The sequence below is a fragment of the Callithrix jacchus genome, chromosome 17 (genome assembly GCF_049354715.1).
Source record: "Callithrix jacchus isolate 240 chromosome 17, calJac240_pri, whole genome shotgun sequence".
Lineage (NCBI taxonomy): Eukaryota > Metazoa > Chordata > Mammalia > Primates > Cebidae > Callithrix > Callithrix jacchus.
Genome location: NC_133518.1, coordinates 6449416 through 6476935, shown reverse-complemented (window position 1 = coordinate 6476935; position 27520 = coordinate 6449416). Strand labels below are relative to the sequence as shown.

General features: G+C 49.1%; 2 long non-coding RNA genes across 31 annotated transcripts in view; one reads left to right on the top strand and one right to left on the bottom strand.

Moving 5' to 3' along the window:
- The window catches only part of LOC128930938 (uncharacterized), a 37534-nt gene extending 25455 nt beyond the window's left edge, over nucleotides 1–12079 (bottom strand). For both annotated transcript variants that reach the window (XR_013528361.1, XR_013528362.1), the window contains exons 1-2: nucleotides 11898–12079; nucleotides 8025–8187 (exon numbers count right to left, since the gene is read on the bottom strand). This is a non-coding gene — a long non-coding RNA (uncharacterized LOC128930938). The remainder of the gene's footprint in view (nucleotides 1–8024; nucleotides 8188–11897) is intronic.
- A 228-nt stretch (nucleotides 12080–12307) lies between these two features.
- The window catches only part of LOC103791331 (uncharacterized), a 32239-nt gene continuing 17026 nt past the window's right edge, over nucleotides 12308–27520 (top strand). Inside the window, exons 1-8 of one of the 29 annotated variants that reach the window (XR_013528356.1) lie at nucleotides 12308–12476; nucleotides 18155–18325; nucleotides 19463–19540; nucleotides 21162–21259; nucleotides 21974–22088; nucleotides 22184–22337; nucleotides 25661–25843; nucleotides 27000–27109. This is a non-coding gene — a long non-coding RNA (uncharacterized LOC103791331). Of the gene's footprint in view, nucleotides 12477–14107; nucleotides 15845–17544; nucleotides 18050–18150; nucleotides 18326–18504; nucleotides 18617–19462; nucleotides 19550–20169; nucleotides 20270–20542; nucleotides 20674–21161; nucleotides 21260–21973; nucleotides 22089–22183; nucleotides 22338–25660; nucleotides 25844–26999; nucleotides 27110–27520 lie in introns of those variants that run through there. The other 28 variants (XR_013528333.1, XR_013528342.1, XR_013528336.1 and 25 more) reach the window with 28 other exon arrangements.

Genomic DNA, 27520 nt, shown 5'->3' with positions numbered 1-27520 from the left:
AGCCAACAAGCATTACATATATACATGTATATAGTTCATACATACACAGCTACAAGTACTCAGACACGGGCTCTTTCGCCAATGGCAATGACTTTCTGGCCAAGACTGGATTGATCAGTGGTCCTTCTCATGTGACATTTTCATGTGAAGTGTCAAAGGCTGCTGCCTTCTCTGTCCTGTCATTACACAACACTGAGTGAGCCCACTCTGGTCCCACTCCTGAAACCTCAGGACCGGGATCAGGAAGTGAGAGGCCAGGGGCCTCTCTTGCCCTGAAGTTCTAGCTACAGCCCCAGCTCTGGGCTCACCCAGGGGTCGTGTTTGTGCACTCCCAGGCCAGTGTGGGTTACACTGTGCCCCCCCGCTTAGAACACCCAGGGATGCCGAAATGAACCAAATGTTTCAGTGGCCAGAGAGAAAGGCAACAGCTAGTGTGGCCACTCGCTGGGGACTCCCCTGCATCCCTGGGCCAGTGTGGATAGAATGATAGAAAGATAAGAAACCTGAATAGACCAGTTATGGGTAATGCAATTTACATAGTAATGAAAAGTCTCCTGTCAAAGAAAAACACAAGAATCATGGTTTTACTGATGAATTCAATGAAACATTTTTAAAAGAGCTAATACCAATTTTATTCAAAATATTTCCCCAAAAATGAAGAGGAAGGAATATGTCAAAAACTTGTTTTATGACGCCAGCACTATTCTGGTACAAAAATCAGACCAAAACAAGACACAAAAAAGAAAAAGGCAAATAAACCTGATGAACACAGATACAAAAAATCCTCAACAAAATACATGAAAACTGCATTTGACAAGACAATAAAAGGATCATCTGCCATGATGAAGTGCGATTCATCTGAGAAACAGGAGAATGATTGAATAAACACAGATACATAAATATGCTACATCACATTCAGCAAATCAAAAAAACCATATAATCATTTCAGTAGATGCTGAAAAACGTAAAATTCAACAGTCCTTCATAATAAAAATTCAAAAAGCTATTTCACTGCTGCCGCCACCAAAAAAAGATACCTAGGGATAACCGGAAAGTTGGAAGATCCCACAACAAAAGCTATAAATCAGATGAAAGTATTAAAGCAGGCACATGTAAATGGAAATATATCCCATGTCCAAGCACTATGAAGAATGTATACATTACCCAGTGAGATCTACAGAATCAATGCAATCCACATGAAATTACAAAAGGTATTCTTCATAGAAATAGAAAAAAAAGCATCCTAAAATTCACAGACATCCAAAATACTTCAGATAGACAAAAGAATCATGAATATAAAGAAAAAAGCTAGAAGCATCAAAATACGTGATTTCAAAATATATTACAAATCTATAGTAACAAATACAGCATAATACTGGCCAAAAAAGGTGCAAGTGAGAGACAGAGAGAGACAGACAGACATAGAAGAATGACAGACAGACATACACAAATGAAACAGAATAGAGAACTCAGAAATAAATTAATGCCTTTACAGGAAACTCATTTTTAACAAAGGCACGAAGAACACACCTTTGGAAAAGACAATCTCTTCAATAAACTACTAGGAAAACACAACACCCACATGTACAAGAATAAATCTAGAACGTTATCTTATCAAATACAAAAACCTACTCAAAATAAAGATTTAAATGTAGGACCTGAAACTATGAAACTACTAGAGAAGAAAACAGCTTAAATGCTTCATGAAATTCGTTAGGACAAGGGATTTTCAAATAGACATCAAAAGCACAAGCAACAAAAGCAAAAAGAACAAAATGCAATTACATTCAAATTAGAAACTTCTGTGAAGTAGAGGAAGCAATCAGAAGAATGAGGAAACAATCCAGAATATGGAAGTATCTGCAAACTATGCTTCAGGAAAGGGGTTAATACACAAAACAAAGAACTCAAACTACTGAGTTTGAGTTCCTAATACCTACTGTCCTTCTAGTATTTGCTGTATGTGAAGCTGCAGTAGGCATAGCCCTACTAGTCACAATTTCCAACACATACGGCCTAAGCCGTGTGCAGAACTTAAACTACAGGTGCACACCACCACGCCTGGCTAATTGTTAAATGTATTGTAGAGGTGGGATCTCATTATGTTACGCAGGCTGGTCTCAACCTCCTGGGCTCAAGCAATCCTTCACCCTTAGCCTTCCAAAGAGCTGAGATTACAGATGTGAGCCATTTCACCATTTCACTAATCTTTAGACTAATTAAATTCATTTCCAAAAAATACATGTTTATTGTAAAAACAAATTAGGCAATGTGGAAAGATGTAAAACCAAAATCTTTTTCCTTCTTCTCTTCGTCTTATGCCCTGGGTGTGAACTCTGCTAGTATTTGGTTTATCTTTCTCACATCCTCTATCTCTTATATAGCTGGGATAATATGTGAGGGTTCACCAATTATGGTTTCCCCATCCCACACTCCCTTTTCTCTGGATTCCTCCTCCAATTACCATTTGGGGGAATAGATGCAAGATATCCATTGTTTAGGGAAGCTGTCACAGTGGAATCAGTGAAGAAATATGCCAAATTCTTGAGTTTTAAGACAAGAGTTCTCAACCCAGACATAAGATCCAAAAATTGAACAAATAGTATATTGGCTCAATCAGTTTTTTTCACACTCTTTCCAACCCCAGACTAGATAAAGCTGAGTTGAGGGAAGAGGTGAAATGGGGCGGAAGTAATGATAAAAGCAGTCATGGTCTCCAAGAAGGAATATCCCTGTATCCTACTTAGGGGTTAGATGTAAAGAAGTATGAGAGCCTATTATTGAATTCTCCAGATAAAGTTTGGGGATGCAGGTGCAGAAGCGGCAGTGACACACTTCCACCTGGAGGTCTGGGGAGCAGACACCTCTCCCTGAGACTGAGATATAAAGTATATCCCCAAGCCTAGGAGCCAGGCTAAGGAAAAAGAACAATTCTTAATTAACTAAGCTTAAATGTAAAATGCCTGAATTTACCAAGAAATGACCATGACTAATTTTCTGCCACTATGAGAATTGGAGATTCCAAAGAAAGGTAAAATTGTATAATGGAACAATAAAAAAAGTTATATTCTGTACACCCTAAAAAATAATTTAAAAATATAAAAAATATTATCCCCAAAATTTGGGATATCATACTACTACCAGCAACATAACTTTCAAAAAATAACAACCTGAATCAACACAGCCACCCATAGCTTATTTATTAGCCTCTTTGCACTATTACGCTTTTGCCAACCCAACAACCCACGCAGCCTCTCACTGACTTTCCTTTCAGACCCATTAACATCCCCTCTTCTAATTTTAACAGCTGATTACTACCCCTTATAATTCTAGCTACTCAACATCACGTAGCCACTGATGCTTTCCCACAAATAGCTCTATATTTCCACACTAATTCTTCTACAAATTTTTCTAATTATAGCATTCACAGCCACAGACCTAATTATATTTTATATTCTATTTGAAGCTACATTAATACCCATTCTAATCATCACTACCCGCTGAGGGTATCAGCCAGAATGTCTTAATGGAAGCTCATATTTCTTATTTCATATACTAGGGGATCCCTCCCCTTACTTATTACATTCCTATATATCCAAAACATCTCATCACTAAATATACTAAACAATAACAAATATAACCCAAGAATTATTATGTTCTTGAACTAATAACACCACATTGTTGTCATATATGATGGCTTCCATAGTCAAAATATGTCTATACAGACTTCACCCATGACTTCCCAAAGGCCATGTAGAAGCCCCTATTGCTGGCTCAATAGTACTTGTGGCAGTATTACTAAAATTAGGGGGCTATAGCAAAATACAAATCACCCCGAACCCTCTTTATCCCTGCATTGTCCCTGGACCTTCCCTGGCTACAGTACGGAGCTGACCCTGCTCTGTTTATGCCATAGAGCTGACCCTGATCTGGCCCTGCCATACCGTGGTTCGAACCTGGCAATGTCCGGGCTCTACCCTTCCCAGGACCTGCCTTTGCCTTGTCCTAGTCCTGCCTCAGCCATGGACTTTTCCCTGGCCCTCCCCACCCGTTGCCTTCACCTTTCCATGGCCCTGCCTTTTTCTTGGCCATTCTCTGCCCTTTCCCTTGTCATGGCCCCTTTCTGGCCCTGACTTGTTGTGGGTCCTCTCCTGTCCATTTCCGAACCCTGGTATTCCCTGTCCCTGCCCTGCCATCCCTGGGCACTGTCTTTGCTTTATACTGATTTTGCCTTCTCTTGGCTCTGCACTACCCTAGTTCTGCCCTGACCTGGCCCCCAGTTCATCCTGACCTTATCCTGTGCCAAGCCCTGGTACTGCCACGTTCCTGCCTTGGCCTTGATTCTGCACTGCTTTTGGCCCTAATCTTGGTCCTATCATGTCCCTGGCTGTGACCCTGTCCCTGGTTTTTCCCTGACCATGACCCACCCAGGTCCTGCCCTAGCACAGCCAACTGGGCACTGTACTCCCTAGTGCCCTGCCCTACAATTCCCATGCCAGTGTGCTGCTCTAACCCTAATACTGTTTGGGCCCTGACTTGCCCATGGTCCTCGCCCTGCCATAGCCCTGACTCTAACTTGGCCTGGTCCTGCCCTTTCATTCATTCATGCCTGTCATTCTTACTTTGCTTCTGGCCCTGCCCTGGCCACTACCTGCCCTAGCCTTTCCTTGTCTCTCTGCTATGCTGGCCCTGCCATTTCCTGGTTCTGCCTGGGCCCTGCCCTTCTCTGACCTTACCTTGGTCCTGTGCTATCCTAGTCTTGCCTCAACCCTGACATTGCTCTTAGCCTATCCTAGCCTGACATGGGCCTCCGTACACTGGCCATATCCAGCCCTGGTCTTACACTACCCTGGCTGTAATTCTGACCTGGCCCTGCCCTTGTCTTAGCCCCTCCCTGACACTGCCTTGCTGTGGGCCCTGCTGTCCATGTAGCAGCCCTGGGTATCTCTGTCGCTGCCCTGCCATACCCTGACACTGTCCTCACCCTACACTGTCTGCCTTGCTTTGCTTCTGTGCTACCTTAGCCCTGGCTTGCCTAGGCCCTGAGCTTGTCTAACCTTACCTTTTCTCAAGGTCTGACCCTGCCATGTCCCCGGCATTGCTCTGGTTTTTCCCCATGTCTTGACCTCTCCTGGCCCCATCGTGTCCCTAGCTATGACCCTGCCCTTGTTTATTCCCTAGCCATGACCCAGCCCCAGTTTACCCTCGTCCAGTCCTGACTAGGCATTGCTGTACCCACTTCCCTGGCCCTACCCTATCCTTGTCTTGGCCATGTGCTACCCTGTACCTTCCCTGGACTTGTGCTTGCCATGGTTTGATTCTGGCCCTGCTGCTCCTGCTGACTCTGGTCCTGTCATGGCACCCAGCCTGCCAGTGGTCACTGTCCTGGTCCTGTTCTGGCCCTGACCTGGACGTGGACATGTCCTGAGCCTGATTTGTCCCAGCCATTCCTGGACCTGTCTCTGCCCTAGTCTATCAGGTCCCTGCATATACTGCCCTTTCCTGGCACTGCCATGGCCCAGTCATGGCATTACCCTGTCTTACCCTACACTGGTTGTGCCCTGTTTCTGGCCTGCCCTAGCCCCTTCCTGGATTTGCCCTGACCCTGACTTGGCTTTTGCCCTGCCCTCTCTATGGTCAGGCTCTAGCCCTGTCTTGCCCTTCCCTGCAATGGTGCTACTCTGTCCTTATCCAGATCCTGAGCCTGCCCTGGTCTGGACCCTGGCCCTTCCCTTGCTCTTCCTTGCCCCACCATGTCCTGGTCTTGCCCTCACCCCACACTGACCCTTCATCGGCCCTCTCTGCATTGGCCTGACCCTGGCCCTGAGTGTGCCTTCTCCCTGGCCTTGCCTTGGCTCTACTCTGTCATCCTCTAACCTGGGCCTGTATTTGCCCCACCATACCCTGGCCCTGTTCCTAGGCCTGCCCCTGCTATGACCATGCCCTGCTTTTGGCAATACCCTGTGCTACCTTACTACTGCTCTGCCCAGGCCCTATCCTGCCCTGACCCAACTCTGACTGGGCACTGCACTACTCTGGCCCTGCCCTGCCCAACCCCATCCATGTCCAGGACCTGCTCTGGCCCTGTGTCTGGTCCTACCATGGCTCTGACCCTGCCACCAGTCCTGCCATAGCCCTGACCCTGACTTGTCCCTGTCCTACCCTGGCCTTTCTTTGGCCCTGTGCTACACTGGCCCAGCCCCAGCATGCACTGCCTCTTCCCTGGACCTGGGCTGGCCGTGCCTTCATCTGACCCTGATTTTTGTCCCAACCTTGGTCCTGACATGACCCCAGGCTGTCAGAGGTCATAGTCCTGGTCCTGTTCTGACCATGACCTAGACTTGGACATGTCATGTGCCTGATGGGTCCTGTCATTGCCATGGCCCATCCCTGCCCTGTCCCCACCATGGCCTTGCCTGCTCTGCTCTCTCCCAGGACTGACCTGGTCCTGCATTAGCCTAGTCATGTAATTTTCCTGGCCTACCCTTCCCTGGTTATGTCCTGGCCCTGGTCCCTCCCTATACCTGCCCTAACCCTGCCTTGGCTTTTCTCTACCCTCTCTATGGACTTCCTCTGGACCTGCCCCACCATGGTTCTGCCCCGTCATTGCCATATCCCTGACCCTATCACTGCCCTTATCCTGACCTTGACCCTTCCCTGGTCTCTGGTCCTTCCAAGGACCTGTCATGACTCTGCCAAGGCCCTAGGCCTGGTTTGTACTAGTATAGCCCTTGTCTTAAACCACCCTTCCCTGACATGTCCTGTCTCTGTCCTCAGCCCCCAGACCCTGCCATTGTCCCTTAACCTAGCCTTAACTAGGCCCTGCTCTGGACCTGACCCTAGTCCTATACTTTGGCCTGGTATTACCCTGGACCTGCCCTGTCATGAACTGGACTTGGAGGTATCCAGGCACTGAAGTGACCTGGTTCAGCCTTGGATTGTCCCTGTCCCGGCTCTACCATCATCCTGCCCTGCTCTGCCCTGTCTTGGCACTGAAATGGTCCTGCAACAGCCCAGTTATACCAATGCCCTGCCCTACACTTTCCTGGCTCTTTCCTGGTCCTGGTCCTGCCCTCGATATGCCTTGACCCTTCTCAGCCCTGGTACTAGCTGGCACTAGCCTGGCTCTACCTTGACATTGGTCCTGTCCTGTCTATGAACCAGCTCTGTCCCTGCTGCACCATGACCCTGCTCTGTCACAGCCCTGGCCCTGGCCCTTATCCTGCTCAGGTCCTTCCCTAGCCTTGCCCCTCTGTTATGGCCCTGACCTGACCCTAACCTAGACCCATCCCTGGTCTTTCCCTGCTTAAGGCATTACCTGGTTCTGTACTGGTCCTGATCCTGTCCTGACCCTGAAATGCCTGGAATTACCCTGGTCTTGCACTACTCTGGCCCTGACCCTGGCTGTCACTGTCCTAGACCGAGCCCTGTTGCCAGTGCTGCTATGGCCCTGATCATTTCCCTGGACTCTTGCCATGCCATGAAGCTGCACTGTCCTTACCCTTGTTCTGGCACTGCCCTGGCCATTCTCTGTCCTTTCCCTTGCCTTGGCATCACCCTGGCCCTGCTCTGCCTGCCTTGTCTCTGTATAGGCCACACCCTAGGTTTGACCCTGCCCTGGCTGTCACCCTAGACTTGGTTGGGTCCTGTCTTGGACCTGGCCATAGCACAGACCCAGCAATTTGGGAAACTGAGGCAGGTGGATCACCTGAGCTCAGGAGTTCAAGACCAGCCTGACCAACATGGTGAAACTCTGTCTTTACGGAAAATGTAAAACTTAGCTGGGTGTGGTGGCAGGCACCTGTAATCCCAGCTACTCAGGAGGCTAGCACAAGAAAATTGCTTGAAGCCGGGAGGCAGAGGTTGCAGTGAGCTGAGATTGTGCCACTGCACTCCAGCCTTGGCAGTAAGAGTAAGACTCCATCTTTTACAAAAAAAAAAAGATTTAATGTGCAAAATAATTCCAAATTTCTAAAGTTGAGTGTTCTGAGCACTAAGCTTTGATTCCTGAGAAACGTACTTACCAGAACATTCTTCAGTGATGCCCAAAAAGTGAGGTGTGTCTGCTCTGCAGAGATGAGTCAGGAGTAGTGAAGAAGCAGGTGGCTTGTCAACTCTGCCCACCAGAAACGACGCTCAGCAGGGTTTAGCAATAGTAGTCTCCCCTGTGAACCCACAAGGTAAAGTCTAGGAGGAAACCAGAATGGAGTTAGCCAAGTTACAAAAGAACGGCTGAGGCTGGGCGGCCCCATGGGAAGGAAAATGCCAGAAACATAGAAGCTCTGGTCACAGTGTTCTCATGAGGATTTTTATTAAAAAGAAACTTTGGCAGCCATCCCAGAGCAACCTCAAGAGGAGATATTGGGGTCACAGAGCTGCCTGGCAGTTTTGGAGTTATGCACAGACCTGGAGAAGCTGAAGTCCAGGGGGCCACCTGCATCTGCATGTCAGTAATCAAGTGTATCACTTATTCTCCTCTCCCTCCAAACTGTCACTGCAAGATCCCACTATGCCACTTACTAGCTGTGTGACCTTAGGCAAGTTACTAAACCTTTCTGAGCCTCAGTAAATGGTAGCTAATATTGTTTATTGTTATTAAAAGTGGTTAAATCTTTACAGGGTCATGCACAATCATAAGCAGGTAGCACTGGGAGAGGCAAACATTTCTTATGACATGTTAGATGGTAAATATTTTAGACACCATAAGCCAAACAGCATTATATATATGTATATATTTCATACATACATAGCTACAGGCACTCAGACAGTGGCTCTCTCAACAATGGCAATGCCTTTCTGACCAAGACTGGATTGATCAGTGGTTCTTATGCCACATTTTCATGTGAAGTGTTAAAGGCTGCTGTATTCTCTGTCCTGTTATTACACAACATTGAGTGGGCCCACTCTGGCCACACTCCTGGAACCTCACCACCGGAACCAGGAAGTAAGAGGTCAGGGTCCTCTCCTTCCCTGAAGTTCTAGCTGCAGCCCCAACTCTGGGTTCACCCTGGAGCCCTGTGTTGGTGCATTCCTAGGTCAGGGAAGGCTACACTCTGCCCCCCACATGACACCTGGGGATACTGAGATAAACCAGATGTGTCAGTGGCTAGAGAGAAGGGCAGCAGCTAGTGTGGCCACTTGCTGGGGCCTCCACTGCTTCCCTTGGTTGGTGTGGAGAGAATAATAGAAAAATAAGAAACAGAACAGACTAATTATGGGTAATGCAACTAAAGTAGTAATAAAAAGTCTCCCATCAAAGAAAAGCACAAGAATCATGGTTTTACTACTGAATTCAATGAAACATTTTTAAAAGAGCTAATACCAAATATACTCAAAATATTCCCCCAAAAATAAAGAGGAAGGAACACTTCCAAACTTGTCCTATGAGGCCAGCCCTGGTACAAAAACCAGACCAAAACACAACACAAAAAAGCAAACCACAGGCAAATATCCCTGATAAACACAGATGCAAAAAATCCTCAACCAACTATTTGAACATTGCATTTGACAAGACAATAAGCAGATCATCTGCCACGATTTAGAGGGATTCATCTGAGAAATATGAGGGCAATTCAATAAACCCAAATAAGTAAATGTGCCACACCACATTCAGCAAATCAAGAAAAAATATATCATCATTTCAGTAATGCTGAAAAAAATAAAATTCAACGTTCCTTCGTAATTCAAGAAAGCTGTTTCATTACTTCTACCACCCAAAAAAGATACCTAAACACAACAAAAAATTTGGAAGATCCCACAATGAAAATGATAAAAGAGACAAGATATCAAAACAGACACGTTGGAAAGATCGCCCATGTCCAAGCACTAGAACATTAAAATATCTATCACCCAATGTGATCTGCAGAATCAATGCAATTCATGTGAAATTACAAAAGACATTCTTCATGGAAACAGAAAAAAAATCCTAAAATTCACATAGAAATGCAAAATATCTCAGATAGATAAAAGAATCATGAACAAAAAGAAAAAAACTGGAAACATCACAATACCTGATTTTAAAATGTATTATAAATCTTTAGTAACAAAAACAGCATGGTACTGGCCATAAAAGTGGCAAGGGAGAGACAGACAGACACACAGACATAGAGAACTCAGAAATAAATTCATGCATTTAAAGTCAACTCATTTTTAGCAAAGGCACCAAAAACACACCTTTGGAACAGACAGTCTCTTCAATAAACTGTGCTAGGACAACACAACACATACATAATAAACGGTCAAGAATAAATCTAGACCGTTATCTTACCAAATACAAAAATCTACTCAAAATAAAGATTTAAATGTAGGACCTGCGACTATGAAACTACTAGAGAAGAAAACAGTATAAATCCTTCATGAAATTGGTTAGGACAAGGGATTTTCAAATACACATCAAAAGCCACAGCAACAAAAGCAAAAAGCGTCAAATGCAATTGCATTAAACACAGAAGCTTCTGCAAAGTAGAGGAAGCAATCAGAATGAAGAAAATTCAGAATATGGAAGAATTTGCAAACTATGCCATCAGGCAAGCAGCTAATACAGAAAACATATAAAGAATTCAAACTTCTCCAAAGCAAAAAATACAAATAACCTTATTTAAAAATCAGAAAAAGATCTACCCAAACCCTCTGTCCGTCCCCCAGCATTATTTTTCCATCTTCTTTTCCCAACAGCCTTTGGCCCTTCCCTCTCGCCAGCCTTTTACTTTCTCCATCTACCCCAAAGCTTTTTCCACATTTTCCCCCACTGTCATTTCACAAAGACTTCTCTACTCTCTTGCTCACTACAGTTTTCCCCACTCATCTACCCCAAAACTTTTATACACCGTTTTCCCCCACTGTGTTTTCTTCCTCTTTCCTACCCTCTTTCCTGCCTCACTCTCATCCCGTTTGCTCCTCTATCTACACAAAAATATTTTCCCCATCTTTTACCAAAGCCTTCTCACCACTCCTGCTCAGCACCCTCTTTTCCCCCTTCATCTCCCCAAAACTGTTTGCCCCATCATCTTTTTCCCCTTTCCTTCTTGCCACCCTCTTTCCCTTCTCCATCTATCCCAAAACATTTCCTCACCATCTTTTTTGCAAAGCCTTCCCCGCTTCCCACTCACCCTCTTCTTCCCCTTATCCTGCTTGCCACGTCTTTGCCCTCTACGCTATTTTTCCCATCTTCTTTTTCCCATCCCTCTTTCTGCACTCCCTCTGGCCACCCCCTCTTTTCTCTTCCCACTTGCCACCCTCTTCCCCCTCCATCTATCCACTTTATCCACTGTCTTTTCTTTCTGCAGTCTTTCTTTCCTGCCCATCGTCTATTTGCAAAACCTTTTCTCCTCCCCACTCGCCACCCTCTTTTCTCTCTTCATCTACGTAAAAAATTTTCTCCCCTTCTTTTCGCAAAACCTTCTCTCCCTCCTGCTTGCCCACTTTCTCTTCCCCCTCCCTCTTTGCATCACCTTTCCTTCTCCCACTTGTCCCCCTCTTCCCTTCTGCATCTGCCCAAAATCTTTTTACGCACTGTCTTCTTTCCTCCCGTATTTTTTCAGACCTTCTCTCCCTCCTGCTCACCCCCTGGTTCTCCCCTCACCATCCTCTCATTCCTCCTGTCACTTGCCACTCTCTTTTCCCCTTCCATCTACCCAAAAACGTTTCCCCACCATCTTTTCACAAAAGCTTCTCTCCCTCTTCCTCGCCCCCTGCTTCCCCCCTCACCATCCTCTCATTCCTCCTCTCACTTGCCACTCCATTTTCCCCTTCCATCTACCCCAAAATAGTTTTCCCACCATCTTTTCCTCACCGTCTTTTTTCAACATCTTATCCTGTTCGCCATCCTCTTTGTCCCTTCGGCAATAACCACCCTCCTTAGCCCTCCCACCTCACCCCAAACTCGTTTCCCCTCCTACCGCTCCAGGGGCATGCGTCCGTGGCTACCGCCAACCACAGTGAGGTGAGCTGCAGCAAGGCGAACCGAACCGCAGTACTGCAGACTCCAGCTTCCAGCAGGCGGCAGCTGGCTCTCCCGTCTTCTACTCCTCTAAGCCCAGCACCGAGGAGCACAGCCGACACACACAGAAAAGCCTAGAATGGAGTGCCTGCCCAACAGAGCCATTTATATACTGAGGTTATGCACAGAGGTTCCTGAACTACACAGTCTCATTGGATGAAAACAAGTCTGAGGCCAGCCAATCAGAGCATGAAAATAAAACCCAATCAGAGTAGGCCTAAAGGTTTCCTCTCATCCAATCAGAACATGTAGTCCAGGAACCATGGGCAAAACCCCAGTATATAAGGCATGCTGAGGCCGCCTCACGCTGTTCCAGGCTCTTGTGTATCTTCTAGCGGAGCCACTGTGTTCACGGCTTAGAGGACCAGGAGAAGGGGCGGCAGAGCCACCTACTGCACGCTGGAGGCTGCAGCCTGCTGTACCGCGGCTGGCCTCGCTGCAGTGGGTGGTGGTGACGGAAACTGCAGCGGCTGGAGCGGTAGGAGGGCGTAGGGGAGCAGGCTGGAGTGGTAGGAGGGCGGCCAGAGCGGTAGGGGAGCGGGCTGGAGCGGTAGGAGAGCGGCCGGAGTGTTAGGGGAGCGGGCTGGAGCAGTAGGAGGGCGGCCGGAGCGTTAGGAGGGCAGTTGGAGTTGTAGCAGAGCGGGCTGGAGCGGTAGGAGTGCAGCCGGAGTGGTACGGGAGCGGGCTGGAGCGGTAGGAAGGCAGCCGGCCGGAGTGATAGGAGGGTGGCTGGAGTCGAAGGGGAGAGAGCTGGAGCGGTAGGAGGGTGGCCGGAGCGGTAGGGGAGCGGGTTGGAGCGGTAGGAGGGCGGTTGGAGCGGTAGGGGGCGGCTGGAGCAGTAGGGGAGCAGGTTGGCGTGGTAGGAGTGCAGCCGGAGCGGTAGGGGAGCGAGCTGGAGGGGTAGGAGGGTGGCCGGAGTGGTAGGAGGGTGGCCGGCGTCATAGGGGAGCAGGCTGGAGTGGCAGGAGGGAGGCCAGAGTCATAGGGGAGCGGACTGGAGCGGTAGGAAGGAGGCCGGAGTGGTAGGGGAACCGGCTAGAGCAGGAGGAGGGTGGCAGGAGTCGTAGGGGAGCTGCCTGGAGCGGTAGGAGGGCAGCCGGAGTTCTAAAGTAGCGGGCTAGAGGTAGGAGGGCGGCCAGAGTCATCGGGGAGAGGGCTGGAGCGGCAGGAGGGCGACTGGAGTCATAGGCGAGCGGATTGGAGCGGTAGGAGGGCAGCTGGAGAGGTAGGAGGGCGGTCGGAGTCATAGGCAAGCTGGCTGGAGCGGTAGGAGGGCGGCTGGAGAGGTAGGAGGGCGGCCGGAGTCATAGGCGAGCGGGCTGGAGCGGTAGGAGGGCGGCTGGAGTCATAGGCGAGCGGGCTGGAGCGGTAGGAGGGCGGCTGGAGAGGTAGGAGGGCAGCCGGAGTCATAGGCAAGCTGGCTGGAGCGGTAGGAGGGCGGCTGGAGAGGTAGGAGGGCGGCCGGAGTCATAGGCGAGCGGGCTGGAGCGGTAGGAGGGCGGCTGGAGTCATAGGCGAGCGGGCTGGAGCGGTAGGAGGGCGGCTGGAGAGGTAGGAGGGCAGCCGGAGTCATAGGCAAGCTGGCTGGAGCGGTAGGAGGGCGGCTGGAGAGGTAGGAGGGCGGCCGGAGTCATAGGCGAGCGGGCTGGAGCGGTAGGAGGGCGGCTGGAGTCATAGGCGAGCGGGCTGGAGCGGTAGGAGGGCGGCTGGAGTCATAGGCGAGCGGGCTGGAGTGGTAGGAGGGCGGCCGGAGCGGTAGGAGGGCGGCCAGAGCGGTAGGAGGGTGGCTGGAGAGGTAGGGGAGCGGGCTGGAGGGTTAGGAGGGCGGCCGGAGTGGTAGGAGGGCGGCCGGAGTCATAGGGGAGCAGGCTGGAGTGGTAGAAGGGAGGCCAGAGTCAGACGGGAGTGGGCTGGAGGGGTAGGAGAGTGGTTGGAGTCATAGGGGAGCGGGCTGGAGGGATAGGAGGGTGGCCGGAGTCTTAGGGGAGTGGGTTGGATCAGTAGGAGGGCGACCGGAGGGGTTGGGGAGCGGGCTGGAGCGGTAGGAGGGTGGCCGGAGGGTAGGAAGACAGCTGGAGTGGTAGGAAAGCGGGCTGGAGTGGTAGGAGGGCGACCTGAGTGGTGGGCGAGCAGGCTGGAGCGATAGCTCGAAGGTGCAGGGTTTTCAGAACAGGATTTCTGGGAGCAGCCCCTCGATGATTACGGGGCAGGGGTTACTCTTATCACTTGTAGGGCACTTGGACCGGGTACCTGATGCCCAAGGCTTCCCCTGTGGGTGAGAGGCAGGGTCCTGCTGGTCGGCAGTGAGAGCCAGTGTGGGGCGTGTGTACATGGGATTTCACGCATGTGATGGAAAGGCATCCATGCAGAAGAGTGAACGATGCGAAAGTGTTGTAGCACCGTGGAAACGTATAGGCATTACAATCTGAGCTATTTGATCAGAAAATAAAACAATAGGCCAGCAGGGTGACTCATGCCTGTAATCCCAGCATTTTGGGAGGCCAAGGCGGGAGGACCACTTGAGTCTAAGAGTTTGAGTTCAGCCTGGGAGACATAGCAAGACCCTGTCTCTCCTAAGAATTTCTTTTAAAAAGCTGGGCATGGTGGTGCATGCCTGTGGTTCCAGCCACTTGGGAGGCTGAGGATTGCTTGAGCCCAGGAGTTTGATGCTATAGTGAACCATGATCACACCACTGCACTCGAGCATGGGTGACAGAGAGACTATCTGAAAGGAAAAAAGAAAGAAGAAGCCACACCAACATGCTACCATGTCCTATGCTCCTCTTTTTTTTTTTTTTTTTTTTTAAAGACAATTTCACTATGTTGCCCAGGCTAAAGTGCAGTAGGGCGATCTCAACTCACTGCAACCTCTGCCTACCAGGTTCAAACGATTTTCCTGCCTCAGCCTCCTGAGTAGCTGGGATTACAGGTGGCCACCACGACACTCAGCTAATTTTTTGTATTTTTAGTAAAGAGGGAGTTTCATTAAGTTGACCAGGCTGGTCTTGAACTCCTGATCTCATGATCTGCCCACCTCAGCCTCCAAAAGTGCTGGGATTATAGGTGTGAGCCACCAAGCCCAGGCTTTTTTTGTTTTTTTTTTTTTTGGATAGTTTCACTTCTGTTGCTCAGGCTGGAGTGCAATGGTGTGATCTCAGTTCACTGCAACCTCTACTTCCCAGGCTCAAGCAATTCTCCTGCCTCACCCTCCTGAGTATCTGGGACCACAGGAGTGCACCACCGCACCTGGCTAATATATTTGTATTTTTGGTTGAGACGGGGTTTTGCCATGTTGCCCAGGTGCAAGGCTCATGAGTACAGTTCCTGTTTCATTCACCGCAGTATCCCCAGTGCCTGAGACATGCCTGGCATTTGGTAAATCCTCAAGAAATATGTGTAAGGGAGTGAATAGTTTCGGCTGGAAGTGGGAAGCCTCCCACTTCGCTGTCCACAGTGTCTGCGTGTCCCTCCCCCGGGGGTGTTCCACTGCTCACTGTATTTCCTATTGAAAATGTCCTGGACCTGCTCCCTCAGTGTGTGGGTGATGTGGATCTGGGAGAGCCTCATGTTGTAACTTTCTGCAAAGCATAAAACAACTATGGGTTTGGGCTGTTCAGTGAAAAGGCACTTAGGGAATTTTTAAAGAATATGATTTTCTAATTATGGGAAACTCCTTCTCTGGCAATTAATGGATCTTTAGAGTGGGCCCCTCAGGTCCTTCAGCACCAAGGTGTTGATGGAGACATGTTTTTTCCAGAAGGACATGCACTGTCGTCACAACGGTGATGAGCTGGAAATTAATTGCTGACATTTGAAAACCACCAAACCAATACATAAGTCCCAGAGGTGAGGGACACTGGAGAGTGGATTCTTGTGCCCCAGGCTGGTGGGTAGGGAATGGGGGCTTTATGAAGTCCCTAGAGAGCTGGAGAAAAGGGAAAGAACACAAGCTCAGCTAACTCAGCAGGTGGTGGGGGACAGGCAGTCCCCACAGACACGGGGTGGGCCTGGCAGCTCCCAGTGGGCACTCACTCACCCAGAGGGTGTTCATTAAAGACCACCAAGTATGGCCAGGAACAGTGGCCTATGCCTGTAATCCCAGCGCTTGGGGAGGCCACGGTAGGAGGATCACCTGAGGTCAGGAGTTGGAGACCAGCCTGGCCAGCGTGGTGAAACTAGAAATACAAAAATGAGCTGGGCATGGTGCTGTGAACCTGTAATCCCAGCTACTAGGGAGGCTGAGGCAAGACAATTGCTTGAACCTAGGAGGTGGAGGGTGTAGTGAGCCAGGATCATACCCCACATGCCAGCCTGGGCAACAGAGTGAGACTCTATCTCAGGAAAAACAAAAACAAAAGCTGGGCACAGTGGCTCACACCTGTAATTTCAGCACTTTGGGAGGTGGATCATCTCAAGTCAGGAGTTCAAGACCAACCTGTCCAGCATGGTGAAACCCTGGCTCTACTAAAAAAATATAAAAAATTATCCGGGCTTGGTGGTTCACACCTGTTGTTTCAGCACATTGAGAGGCTGAGGCAGCAGGATCATGAGGTCAAGAGCTCGAGACCAGTCTGACCAACATGGTGAAACCCTGTCTCTACAAAGAGTACAAAAATTAGCTGGGTGTGGTGGTGGGTACCTGTAATCCCAGCTACTCAGGAGGCTGAAGCAGGAGAGTTGCTTGAATGCTTGAACCTAGAAGGCAGAGGTTGCAATGAGCGGAGATTTTGCCTCCAAACTCCAGCCTGGTCAACAAGAGTGAAACTCTGTCTCAAAATAAGGCAAGTGCCAGCATGTACTGGGGGATCCCGGACCGCCATGAGCCCCTGACTGCAGGGCAGGGAGAAAGGAGGGGAGGAGGGAGTGACTCTGGGCACTTGGGCCAGGCTTGTAGTGAGGGTCTCAGTCTGCTAAGGGGGCGGGGTATGAGGAGCTGTGGTGAGGAGAGTCATGAACTCCCCCAGTCATGGAATGTCCCAGAACAGCTGTGCAGAAAAGAGTATGAGAGACCAGAGGCAGAAAGCAGCTGCTCTCTGGGCCTTGGGCCCCTCTCTCTGGGCTCCCCCACCCCCAGTGACTCTTCCCACCACCAGTCTTGTCAACCCCTTTCTCCTCAGTACTAGAGGGTGGCCACACAGTCACCGTCTACTACTCACTTGCAGCCATACCCTGGCTCCTCAGAGCAGCCCCAACATGGGGGTTCCACAGGGCATCACCTGTCTCCCAGCTCAGACCCTGGCACCTTCCTGCTGCTCGATCCTCTTCTTGCCTTTCCTCAAGTGTCTCCCTGCTTCCACTCCTCTCCTTCCTTGCTTACTTCCACCTCCTGCCTCCCAGCCCAGCCCCAACCTTTTCCACCTGACCTTAGTGACACACCCCTCCCTCCCTCCTTTCCTTCCTTTCTTCTGTGCCTCCCTTCCACTATTTCTCTCCTCTTTCTTTCCTTATTTTTCCTTTCTTCATTCATTCCTTTTTCTTTCTTTTTTTCTTCCTCCCTTCCCTTCCCCTTCCACTTCCCCTTCCACTTCCCCTTCTCCTTTCTTCCTTCTTTCTTTCCTTCCCTCCTTCCTTTTTCCTTCCTCCCTCCCTTCCTTTCCCACTTCTTTCTTTCTCTTTACTTCCTTTCTTCCTTTTTCTTTTTCTTTTTTTTCTTCTTTCTTTCTCTTTCTCTTTCTTTCTTCCTCCCTTCCCTTTGCACTTACACTTCCCGTTCTCCTTCCTGCCCTCCTTCTTCCTTTCCTCCCTTCCTTCCTTTCCTACTGAGGAGTCTCTACGTGTTGTCAGAGACATCTCCTCTTCATCAACTCCCTGTGACCCCTGTTTCTCAGACTTGGAGGGAAATAAGGGCACACAAATTGTGACCATGGAGGTGGGGCAAGGCTGCTAGGAAGAACAGGGAGTGTCTGAGGTAGTGATTCTCCTACCTCAGCCTCCCAAGTAGCTGGGATTACAGGTGTGTGCCACCACAGGCAGCTAATTTTTGTATTTTTTTTCAGTAGAGATGGATTTTACCATGTTGGCCAGGCTGATCTCTTGAACTCCTGAGCTCAGGTGATCTGCCCACCTCAGCCTGCCAGAGTGCTGGGATTATAGGCATAAGCCACTGCGCCCAGCCTAATTTTAAAATTTTTAACTTTTTTTTTTTTTTTTAGACAGAATTTTGCTCTTGCCACCCAGGCTGAAGTGCAGTGGCACTCGGCTCAGTGCAACCTCTGCCTCCCAGATTCAAGCAATTCTCCTGCCTCAGTCTCCACAGTAGCTGGAACTACTGCCTCCCAGATTCAAGCAATTCTCCTGCCTCAGTCTCCGCAGTAGCTGGAACTACAGGTATGTGCCACACCCAGCTAATTTTTGTATTTTTTAGTAGAGACAGGGTATTACCATGTGGCCAGGATGTTCTCAATCTCCTGATCTTGTGGTCCACCCATGTTGACCTCCCAAACTTCTGGCATTACAGGCGTGAGCAACCACACCTGGCCAAATTTTCTCTGTTTAATTGTCTTTAGAGACGAGCTCTTGCTCTGTCACCTAGGCTGGAGCGCAGTGGCTCAGTAATAGTTCACTGCAGCCTTAAACTCCTGGACTCAAATGATCTTCCCACCTCAGCTTTCTGAGTAGGTAAGACCGCAGGTGTGCACCACACCCTGCAAAGTTTCTACATTTTTTTGTAGTAACGGGTTTTCACTATGTGGCACGGTCTGGTTGAACTCCCAGCCTCAAGTGATCCTACCATCTTGGCCTACCGAAGTGCTGGAATTACAGGCTTGAGCCACCGTACCTGGCCTTGAGTACAGAATTTCCTTAGGGGGTGACGAAAATGCTCTAAAATCGGTGATGGGTGTGCACTAAAGTGTGAGTGATATCTCAGCAAAGTTGGTTTATTTAAAACAGCAACAGGCTGGATGAAGTGGCTCATGCCTGTAATCCCAGCACTTTGGGAGGCCAAGGTGGGTGGATCATCTGAGGTCAGGAGCTTGAGACCAGCCTGGCCAACATGATGAACCCCTGTTTCTGTTAAAAGTATGAACAATTAGTAACTTGAATGAGGGGCAGGGTATCCCACCTGCTCTGAGCAGCTCTTTATGAGCCCCAGCTATTTCTGGGGTCCTCAAATGAAACCTCCCAAGTCATACCCAAGTCATTCCCAACATGGGCCTCCTCCCCTTTTCTAGCCCCCTGCTGGGAGATGCTGAGTGACAGAGGCTCAGGCTTTGGGTGTTCCTGTCAAAGCCTCACCCCAGGAGCCCCACAGGTCAGGCCCAGTCCATGGTTCACATGGCCCCATTTCGTCCTCTTTTTCCTTTGAGAGCAATTTGTCCCTGAGAGATCCCTGGATCCCTCATTCAGGTGCAGTGCTGTAGGGCAACACTTCTTCCCGGGGTGACCCAGGCCTGCAGTGTCCCAGTGTCACTGGCAGGCCTTGACCTGGCCTCCACCTGAGTCCCTGCTCCTCCTCTCCCACAGGGAACATGACATCCTCTTCCCAGGGTACACCCACCTGCAGAGGGCCCAACCCCATCACTGGAGCCACTGGATTCTGAGGTGAGCTGGGTGAGTTGCTGGGGCTGTACTGGATGGGAGGACCCTGGCTGCCCTGACTCTCCTGCCCCTGGCTTTCCACAATGGTGCATGGTGCTGACCCTAGATTCTGAGCAGCTGCTGGAGGTGCAAAAGCTGATTGCTGTCCTGCCCCTGGGGAGGTGGGTGAAACTCCAGTGCCCTAAGGGCCTGGTGAGGGTGGCTGCTGCATAGCCTAGGGATTCACACATGAGCTGGGAAGGGCAGAAAGGGTTAGAAAATCAGGTTATCTGCTCAGAGGGGGACCCTGCATGGATCCCCAGGTCTTGCTAAGGTGGGGACATCCAAGCCAGTGAATGTGTCTGAGCAGGGCTGGCCTCCTCAGGCTCCTAGTGAGTCCAGCCCACTGCCCTCAGGCTGACATATGGGGACATGTGTCAGGAGACAAGGGTTCTGCACCCAAGGTTACTCGGTGCTTGGGGATAAGTGTTCAGGAGACATGAGGGGACAAGTGTTGTGGACCCAAGGTGACTGGGCCAGGGAAGAGGTTGAGCTCCAGGTGGTTTCCCTGGCAACTAGGACTTCATTCTGTGTGTGTGTGTGTGTGTGTGTGTGTGTGTGTGTGTGTGTGTGTCTTTCTGTCTGTCTGTCAGGGTTGCCTGCCAGGAGCCCTGGTCACCATGAATCCCTGTCCCTGAAGCAGGGCCATTTTGGGCAATTGCCTGGGTATAGACAGAGAGCTGCTCTGAGCAGGTGAGATACCCTGTCCCTCCTCCCTAGGGAGAGTCAACCTCAGCACTCGCCAGGAGATGCAGACACACCAGAATGCAGGAGCTAGTGGCCCCTGGTGAAACCATCATTCATTGCCTATGGGCACTGAGCTTATCTAGGCCAAGGGTCACCCATGGCAGGGGCGCCTGGTACTGAGAGACTCAGGGCTCCTATCTCCCTCCTAGACTGGAAAAGATGCCTTTACCCAGCTCCCACCCCACCCACCCTAATCCTCTTCCCTGATCCTTTTTCCAGGGGGAGGGGGCCAGGCAACCAGCTTAGGGGAGAGGAGGCCACACTCCCTGTTCTCCAGCCCAGCCCTGCTTCCTCCCAACCCCCAGAACTCAACTTTGGTGCCATCACTCTTCACAGCCTGGATGCCACCAGTGAGCATGACTTCATGGGTGAAGTGACTTTGGGGAGCCAGTCCCCTGCCCGGTGCCTCACTTCTGTCCCTCCGCCCAGCTTCTCTCCAGTCTTCTCCTACTCCTGTATGGTCAGACTGATTGTACACTAAAGTGTAAACTTTAAATGAGTAAATTGGGCAGGGCACGGTGGCTCACGCCTGTAATCCCAGCACTGGCCAATTTGGTGAAACCCCATTTCTACTAAGAATACAAAATTTAACCAGGTGTGATGGTGAGCACCTGTAGCTACTTGGAGAGCTGAGGCAGGAGAATCGCTTGAACCCAGGAGTCCAAGGCTGCAGTGAGCTGAGATCACACCAGTACACTTTAGCCTGGGCAACAAGAGTGAAACGTTATCTCAAAAATTAAAATAAAATAAAAATAAATAAATGGGTAGATTTTATGTGAACAATACCTCAGTAAAGCTGGTTTATCTTATTTTTTGTTTTGTTTTGCTCTGTTGCCAGACTTGAGTGCAATGGCACGATCTCAGCTCACTGCAACCTTCACCTCCGAGGTTCCAGTAATTCTCCTGGCTCAGCCTCCCAAGTAGCTGGGATTACAGGTGCGTGCCACCACACCCGGGTAATATTTTTGTATTTTTAGTAGAGAAAGGGTTTCACCGTTTTGGCCAAGATGGTCTGGATCTCCTGACCTCATGATCTGCCCACCTTGGCCTCCCAAAGTGCTGGGATTACAGGAGTGAGCCACCACACCCAGCCAAAGCTGGTTTATTTAAAACAACAAGAATAACAAAAAACAGGCTAAATGCAGTGGCTCACATTTGTAATTCCAGCACTCTGGGAGGCCAAGGCAGGAAGATTACTTGAGCCCAGGTGTTTTAGACCAGCATGGGCAACATAGCAAGACTCCATCTTTACTCAGAATGAACGTTTAGGTCAGGCACAGTGGCTCACACCTCTAATCAAGAACTTTGGGAGACCCAGCCAGGTGGATCACGAGGTCAAGAGATCAAGACTACCCTGGCCAACATGGTGAAATCCCGTCTTTAACAAAAATAGAAAAATTAGCTGGCCATGGTGCCAGCTATTCAGAAGGCTAAAGCAGGAGAATTGCTAGAACCTAGGAGGTGGAGACTGCAGTGAGCCAAGATCTCACCACTGCACTCCATCCTGGCAACAGAGCAGACCCTGTCTAGAAAAAAAATGAAAATGTAGCCAGGTCCCCCCTACCGCCTAATGTCCTCTTTCTCCCTGTATGGTCAGGCTGGGTGAGTACCAGAGAGGCTTGGTGACTGGGAATCTTTTCTTTCTCCAAGCTGAGTTCCTGTTCTAGGCTTCATTCTGCATGACCCATCTCAGCAGTATGGCCAGGGACCTCATCCTCTGTGGCACCAAGGAATTCAGCTTCATGTAGCTCTCAGATGCCTACAGGTAAGCCCTGAACTGCCACTTCCACCTGCCCCTCCCAGCCTCTGCATTCTCCACACCCCTTAGGCATGGCTTCCTTCCTCCCCGCCCTCTGCCAGACCTGGCCAGTCAGCTGCTGGACCAGACAAGGGCCTAGCCCTTTCAGTGCCTGCATCTTTGTCTGCAGCACCAGAAGCAGCCTGATGCCCCAGAAGAAAAACCCCGACAGCTTGGAGCTGATCTGGAGCAAAGCAAGGGTGTGTGTTTGGGCAGGTGAGCATGGCAGGGAGAAAGGAAGGGTGGATATGAGATCCCCAGCAGGGGCAGAATTCCTGGTCCAACCCCATGCCTCCCTCTTCTTGCAACATTCTGTGCTCCTGATGACCCTCAAGGAACTTGCCAGCACCTGCAACAAAGACCTACAGTTGTGAGGCTGGGGACAGTGGCTGTGGGAGGCCTGCCTGCCAACACACCATGTGCCAGTTCTCGGGGTTCTAGCATACCCAGGCAGGGACCCTCAAGATTGCTGTACCTACACCAATCCTGTGCACTCAGCCCCATCTGTGGCTGCTTTTGGAGCTCTCGGCCCTTCCTTTGGGTACTGAGTATTCTTCCCATGGAAGGCAGCAGGGATGCCTCAGTGTGGGGTGTGGCTGTGGGGACCCTGGGTGCCAAGAGGAACATCTTCTGCCATGTTCCTCCCAGGAGGACAGGAAAGCTTTGTTTGAAGTGTCAGACACCATGAGTGCTGTGCTTCAGGTGGCCACTGGCATCATCTCTACACTGCAGGCAAGCCCACCCCCACCTGCCTCTCCTCCCCTAGATCCCAGGCACTGGGGTGGGCTTGCCAGGAGAGTGGCCTTGGGCGGAGGCAAGGTGGGGCCGGAGGACCTGGGCAGGGAAGGAGTGGTGTGCTGGCTCCTGTTCCTGGGGAACAGGGAAGGGACAGAAGCTGCTGCCATGCAATGGAAGTAAATGAGACTCAAGGGACCTGGGGCCTGTCAACTGACCCAACCAGAACCCTTTTAAAAAAGAAAATTTATATAAAAGGTTGTCATGGTGGCTCACGCCTGGAATCTCACACTTTGGGAGGCTGAGGCAGGTGGAGCACTTGAGTTTAGGATTTTGAGACCAGCCTGGCCAACATGGTGTAATCATGTCTCTTAATAAAAATGCAAAAATTAGTTGGGTGTGGTGGTCCACACCTGCAATCCCAGCTACTTAGGAGGCTCAGGTAGGAGAATTGCTTGAACCTGGGAGATGTAGTGAGCCGAGATGATGCCACTGCATTACAGCCTGGATGACAGAGTGAAACTCCATCTTCAGATATGTAAATTAGTTAATTAAATATCTTTTAAAAATTATTTTTTAGAGACAGGGTCTCTTTTTGTCACCCAGGCCAGAGTGCAATGGCACAGTCATAGCTCACTGCAGCCTCAAACTCCTGGGCTCAAATGGTCCTCCCACTTTGGCCTCCAAAGTAGCTGGGACTACAGGTGTGCACCACCACACCTGGCTAATTTTTTGAATTTTTTGTAGAGACAGGGTCTTCCTGTATGGCCCAGGCTGGTCTCAAACTCCTGGCCCCAGGCCATCCTTCCACTTTCATCTCCCAAAGTGCAGGAATTATAGGCATGAGCCACTTTGCCTGGCTGATTTCTTTTAAAACCAATTATTATGGGAATTTCTGTCTATAACAGCTAGAGAATGCATAATGAACCCTATGTACTGACACCCAGCTTCAACAATAATCAGCTCACGAACATTCTGGCTCCAGCTGTCTTTACACACTGCCCAACACTGTGGGTATTGGGTAATCCCAGCACTTTCAGAGGCCAAGGCAGGTAGATCACCTAAGGTCAGGAGTTTGAGGCCAGCCTGACCAACATGGTAAAGCCCCATCTCTACTAAAATGCAAAAAAATTATCTGGGCGTGGTGGTGCATGCCTGTAGTCCCAGCTACTTGGGAGGATTGAATCGTTTGAGAATCACTTGAACCCAGGAGGTGGAAGTTGCCGTGGGCCAAGATTGCACTATTGCACTCCAGGCTGGGCAATAAGAGCTAAACTCTGTCTTAATAATAATACTAAGGCTGGGCACAGTGTCTCATGCCTGTAATCCTAGCACTTTGGGAGGGCAAAGTCACACAGCTTGCGGTAGGACCTCCAGTCATTAAAGGTACCTGGTATAACAGAGACTACTGAGTTACTCACCGATGACCAGAAGTGAAATGTGGAGCCCAGACCTTCGAAAGGCTGGGATGGCACTTAAAGAAAAAAGGGGGCATGGCACGGTGGTTCGTGCCTATAATCCCAGCACTTGGGGAGGCCGAGGCGGGTGGATCATGAGGTCAAGAGATTGAGACCATCCTGGTCAACATGGTGAAACCCTGTCTCTACTAAAAATACAAAAAAATTAGCTGGGCATGGTGGCACGCGCCTGTAGTCTCAGCTACTCAGGAGGCTGAGGCAGCAAAATTGCTTGAACCCAGAAGGCGGAGGTTGCAGTGAGCGGAGATCATGCCATTGCACTCCAGCCTGGGTAACAACAGGGAAACTCTGTCTCAAAAAAAAAAAAAAAAAGAAAAAGAAAAAAGAGGGATAGCATATGCTATAGACTGAATGTCTGCCTCAAAGTTCATGTTGAATCCTAATCCCCGATGTAACGGTATCAGAGGTGAGGACTTTGTGAGGTGATTGCAGCTATTGACGGAGGAGTCCTCATTAATCGGATTCGTGCCTGGTAAAAGAGGCCCCAGAGTGCTCTGTTACATCTTCTACCACCTGAGAACACAGCAAACAGGCACCATCTAGGAATCAGGGCTTCCCCAGACAACAAACCTTCTCCTTCCTCCACCCTGACCTTGGGCTTTCAGCCTTCACAAATGTGAGAAATAAATTTCTGTGGTTTATAAGCCACCCAGTCTATGGTATTCTGTTATATCAGCCCAAACAGACTAGGATAGTACAGTAGCTTTCGAGGGCAACTGGAACAAGGGGAAGGAGGACTATTTGTTAAAGATGTCAGCAACTGGCTGGGTATGGTGGCTCATGCCTATAATCCCAGCACTTTGAAAAGCCAAGGGGAGCAGATCACCTGAGGTCAGGAGTTGAGACCACCCTGACCAACATGGTGACAACAAAAAAATTAGCTGGTTGTGGTTGTGCACACCTGTAATCCTAGGCACTCGGGAGGCTGTGGTAGGAGAATCACTTGAACCTGGGAGGTGGAGGTTGAAGTGAGTGGAGGTTGTTGCAGAGGCGAGATCGTGTACACTGCACTCCAACCTGGGTGATAGTGACTCCATCTCAAAATAAAAAAGATGTCAGCAACTTAAGTATTTTTAAAGGCTGGGCAGAGGGGACCAATGAAAAAGAGTAGGACATTGTGATCTGAGGGGAGGGTTTGGCTCAGGAAGGAGGAAGTACACCTCTTCCTTGGATACTGGAAGGGAAGGTGTTGCTGATGAAAACTTCAAAGGAAGAAAAGGTCCATGGAGGATGCTTCATCACTGGGTTTAAGTTTTTTAACAAAATTGGTGAGGAAGACATCTGCACATAATCTAAAAAATAATGAATGCAGCCATGGTACCTTAGGGCACTGGAAAAGGCAATGCACCTGACCTCTGGGAAAGCTGATCTCAGAGGTACGCCGGACGTCTTGGTGTGGGGAATCTGTGTGGAGATGCGTCTGGAGACAGTGAGTCATACTTCCTGACCTTATAACCATGCAGCTCAGCAGTCTCTGTGAGAGTCGGCTCCCTGCAATTTGTGTTCCAGGTACTGCTCTCGTTCGTTAAGACTTCTACAATGGGGAGGGTAAAAGAAATACATTTTAATTTGTAAGAAAATGAAGCATTCAAAAATAAAATTACCTGCTCTATCCAGGGTATATTTGCTTTCCAGCCTATCTTAGCAGTTACAGAGGATAACTGCTAAGTACACTTGACTCGTTCATTTGAACATCATGTGAGCACAATTGATAACCCATCTTAAAAAAAATCTTGATAAAAAAGTTTTTAATTTATTGACTAAATTTAGCTTTTAGAAGGGATCAGTGATTCTGTTGATGGTGATTGAGACGGTTAATATGTAGATGTTTTCTTCTTGGCATGTGAGAGACATGTTTGTTTTAGTGGGAGCAGCAGGTGTGTGTGAAAGAAAACCTGGAGTCCCAGGCCACCACACTACTTGGGCTGGTAACATGTATTTTTCAAGTTCTGCTCCACCAGGCTGAGTACCATGTGTTGATAACTGATATCTGTGCTTCTATCAAATTAAACCTGAAGTGCCTTTCTCTTTTCATTTCAAATAACTTTGCTCTTTCGTTGCTTATGCCATTTAAAGTGAGATTTGTACCAAAGTGTTAAAATGTATTTAGTGTATTCCTTAATAACATGAATGTATACATTACAATCTTTGATTTAATCTTATCATAAGTCTTTAGTAGCAGTGTAGTCTTGCAATGGAAATCTTTCAGCTATCTTTAATCTTTATCAAGTTTTCAGTTTATTAGTCTGTTTAATCTCTTATGCCACTTTTACACTTATGCCATTTAGACTATCAATTAATAAACATTGAGAAAAATAATTATTATAACTGTTACATTGAATTCAGAAGAGTGACACATGTTTAATATTACATTCTATAAAAAATCCTAAGCTTAATTTCAGGAAAGATTCAGTTTTATTCTTATAAGTATTTACTATTAGTCAAAACTCCCCCTACCCCAATCCCTTATCAAAATCAATGTTCATAAACCAACAGGTGAGGTTTTTATGTACCCACTAGATGCTTATATGTCCATGGGCAGGAATGATCACAGGAATTAACGCATCCATCCAGCTGGACTGTGGAGATGTTTCTAATGTTTGATAGAGATCCTGCTATTCACGTAACTGTGGAGTGACTTGGCTAACTGACATATGTTCTTTAGGATCCATGGAGCACGTAACACATCCTGATGCTGTTCTCAGCCTTCTATGGCCTCTTGGTCACCGTTTCCTACCATCTGAGCTGGCAGAGCAGTGACCCATCTGTGTTCATGTGAGTGATCTATGCCTGTGCTGTCATCACTGAGCAGGGGGTGCGGTTCCCACAGCGTTTTGCCCTGACTGAGGTGGGGAGATGGCAAATCACTGCCTATTGTAATTTGACTCTCATTATTAAACTAGCGGGTCATTCACCAGAGGAGGGCAGGAGAAATACAGGACCAGCCAGAAACTAGTAACAGTTAAAAGTGAACATCCAGCAAACATTTTGGCTTTGCTCCTTTGATTTTGGAGTAAAATGCACAGTGGCAGGAACAGATGGCCAATAGCACCCAAGCCCTGTTGTGACTTTCCCTTGGGTGAGTTGGGTGAGAAGCTACCACCTCAACAATACTTTCTCTAGATCCATTAAACTGCATCCCTGCATTGAGGCAGTTACCTGTGGAGACTAAACCAGCACCTCTGA